The sequence below is a fragment of the Nicotiana sylvestris genome, chromosome 8, assembly GCF_000393655.2.
Source record: "Nicotiana sylvestris chromosome 8, ASM39365v2, whole genome shotgun sequence".
NCBI lineage: Eukaryota > Viridiplantae > Streptophyta > Magnoliopsida > Solanales > Solanaceae > Nicotiana > Nicotiana sylvestris.
Genome location: NC_091064.1, coordinates 113,536,218 through 113,540,163, shown reverse-complemented (window position 1 = coordinate 113,540,163; position 3,946 = coordinate 113,536,218).

Below are 3,946 nucleotides of genomic sequence, written 5' to 3'. Positions count from 1 at the left end.
GAAAGAACATAGTTAAAACTGAGATAACAAAATGAAACCGTATTTAAGATGCCGCCAGGCATATAACAGTACAACATCTCAACCTAACATTTCCAAAAGCCAGAACCCCATGAATAACAAGCTAAGAGATACATAAAAAGCTCTAACTCCAGAAATGTCTATCAAAGGAAAATACAGAAGGGCTATACTAGTACAGAAAGATAGAAAGGGACTCCTCGGTCTGCGGATGCTGCAGATATACCTCGAAGTCTCTACAAAGGCGCCTCATCTCAAGGATGATAAGGCTGAGTGGAATTACCTGGATCTGCACATAAAAAACATGCACAGAAAGGGCATGAGTACACCACAGCGATACTCGGTAAGTGTCAAGCCTAACCTCAGTCGGGTAATGACAAGGAAAGCCAGGGCCCTACTGAGATTAAATGAAATATAAGGTATAACAATATAGAATAAGACAGTATAATTAAATGCAACAGTAAGAAATAACATAGAATAGAAAGAACAACAACAACTATAACAAAGACAAATAATCACGGAAAGGAGTATAACTCAATACAGAGATAACAACCTATGATCTACCAGGATACCATCCTGTAGCCCCCAAATGTAAATATCCAGCAAACCAGGGATCTACCAATATACTGTCCTATAGCCCCCAAATGTAAATGTCCAGTAGATCTCCCGAGTGTCGTCCCGTAGTCCAACTCATAGTGTGCCGGGGATCTACTGGAATCCCGATCCGTAGTCCCCAAATATAATTACCTAGTACTGGGGGAATCTACTGGGTGCAGTCCCGTAGTTCCATATAACTATGGAGGGGGATCTACCGGAATCCCACATCCGTAGTCCCAAATAAATAGACAGGGGGGGATCTACCGAAATCCCATATCTGTAGTCCCAAATGTAAATACACAACAACAACATGAAGAATATTCAGCAACTGTCAATTTCATATCAAGGCAAACAAAAAATTCTAGCCTAACATGTTGCAGAGAATTCAGGTAAAGCGGTTTGAGCAAATAAAGCAATTAAGTCACTTAGACATGCTTCCCTAAGCTAACAACATGCTTAAATTGCAAGTAGTAATAACAGGAGAAGGAACTCAATATTAATTACTTAGTAAAAACTGGATTTTCAACAATTAGCACAAGTACGCACTCGTCACCCCACGTACAAGGCATTTCAAATATCAACAATAGCAAAACCTAAGGGGAAGTCCCCCACACGAGGTTAGACAAGCCACTTACCTCGAACCGGCTCAAAATCAATCCGAAACCACGTTCTTGCCATGAGTACTCTACTCCAAATGGCCCAAATCTGCAAACTCTCTCCGAAAATCTCTCCAAAATTCGTCTCCTACCGAGCTCCCAATTCAATTTTGTGATATAAACTCAAAACCCACGATTTTGAACTTTATGTTCTAACCAGACGCGTCCTTAATCGCAATCACGGAAATCCCCACGCGATCGCGAAGAGCAACTTCACTGACCCCCAAAATAAACCTATGTGAACGCAATAAACCCTACGTGATTGCGATGTTGCGCTGTTCAGCTCTACGCAATCGCAGTTGACCTCACGCGATCGCGAAGAGAAAATCTTCCACTCATCAGCTGCCTCACTTCTTCCTCTTCGCAAACGCGACATAGCCCACGCGTTCGCGATTCAACTCCTGCTATTACTATGCGTTCGCACTCCCCTTCGCGCGATCACGTAGAACAGAATCCCTTCTGCCTCATCCAAGACTTCGCGATTGCAAGCCTCCTCACGCGATCGCGATGAAGAAAAGTCTGCAACAAAAACCAGCAAAAATTTGATCTTTCTCCAAGTCCAAAAATGGTCCGTTGAGCATCCGAAACACACCCGAGGCCCCCAGGACATCAACCAAACATTCCAACCTATCCTAAAACATCATTCAAACTTATTCAAATAACTCTTTCGATCAAAAAGTCTATCAAACCTCGTTTGAATGACCTGGAATTTTGCACACATGTCACATTCAACAATACGGAGCTACTCCAACTTTCGAAATTCTATTCTGACTCCGATATCAAAATCTCACTATCGAATCGGAAACTTCAAAAATTCTACTTTTGGCATTTCAAGCCTAAATTAGCTACGAACCTCCAAAACACAATCCGAACATGCCCCCAAGCCAGAAATCACCCAACGGAGCTAACGGAACTGACGGAATTACATTCCGAGTCCGTCTTCACACTGCTCCGACTACGATCCAAATTTTAAGGCTTAAGCTCTCATTTAGGGACTAAGTGTCCCAAAACACTCCGAAACTCAAAACCCAACATCCCGACGAATCAAAATAGCAGAAACAAACACAGAAAAAGCAGTTAATAGGGGATGGGGGCATTAATTCTTAAAATGAACGGCCGGGTCGTTACATCAATATAATGAAGAGTTGAGAATATTTATTGTGGACTTATGTATCTATTACTTTATTATTGTAGGCATTCAATATGATTAGTTGTAATGATATTAGTTATTTAATTCAAACAGTGTAATTTTATCTTTTATTTTATTGATACATTAATACATATAGATTAGTACTTTTTGTCTAGATTTAATGAAATATTATGTGTTTTGTGAATTATTTTATAGTATTTGCCAATTCAAAGATAGTTTTAATGACAATTAAAAGGTTGTTAAATTGTACCTTTCATCTGCCGCTAAAAGGGTTATTATTTCATGATAATTTAATTGAAATTATAGATAATAAAAATAAATGTAGTTCAAACTTAATTACTTTTTGCATGAATTTAGCAACCATTATCATAGTCATTAAAATATGTAATTTTAGAGGAAATGTAATTTAATTTACCGGCAATAGAAATAGGCACTAAAAGAGCAATCTAAGCATTTCTAGAATAGGTTTAATAGTAATAATAATTGCCGCAAACAATTGCCTTTAAAGCTAATGATTTTTAGCGGCAATATATCATACCTTTTACTAGCTTTTGTGAGAATGGCCACTAAAGGCTTTGCCATCCCCGGTTTTAGCGGCTAAAGACCAATGGCCGGTAAAGGATATAGCGGTAATTGTTATTGCCGCTAATAGTCTTTTTTATTGCCGTTAAAACCCCTTTTTATCGTAGTGGCCGGAAGACCATTTCCGAGAGGATCATTATTTGCCATTTTGTACCTGAATCGACTAACTCACACAAGTTAGTAAAATAGAAGGAAAGAAAAATAAGACACACAACTATTCAGATACATAGCCAAAATCATTTAACTCCCCGACAACGGCGCCAAAAAGTGATCAGCTCCAACCCTGCACCATTATATAATGGCGAGGAGTGGTCGATGTAGCTTTTACCCGAAAGGTCGGGATCACTATCCACAGGGAGTTAATATTGGTTGGGAGTTGGGTTTATATCTAATCTAGTTATGCGTGTTGATTTTAATTGTACTTCTAACCATGCTTGGATTTGTTTCTATTCTATGTTTAATGCTATTGATTGCTGAAAATTATCTAAGTACAATGTTTTTGTAGGAGTTTTCTCAATTTTTAAAAAGCACTAGGGTAGTGACTTCCACCTAGGTGGATATCTAACGGGTATCGAGAATTAAGGGCAAGCTTGTTATGATTGGGGTCATAATATAACCATCACACATAAGTGCTCACTCTATAACTCTCACTAGTTTGAGTGACTTTGCCCAATTTGGCTTTTTCAAGTCCAAATGGGTGTTCATGCATAACAAATGACATTGTCTCAAGTCGAGTATTACTATCTCTAGGTTTAACCCTTTAATTGGGGCTATCAATCTCTTGAATGCACTCCAATTCCTTGTGAGCCTAATTTTTCTAGACTTAGTCCCTTTTTCTCAAGAAGAGTCTAAGTCATAAAGGCACGAATCAGTGTTTGCAACCACCAATTCTACAATTAAAGCATGAATCAAGCTAAATATCACTAACCCATAAACAATTAAGCTC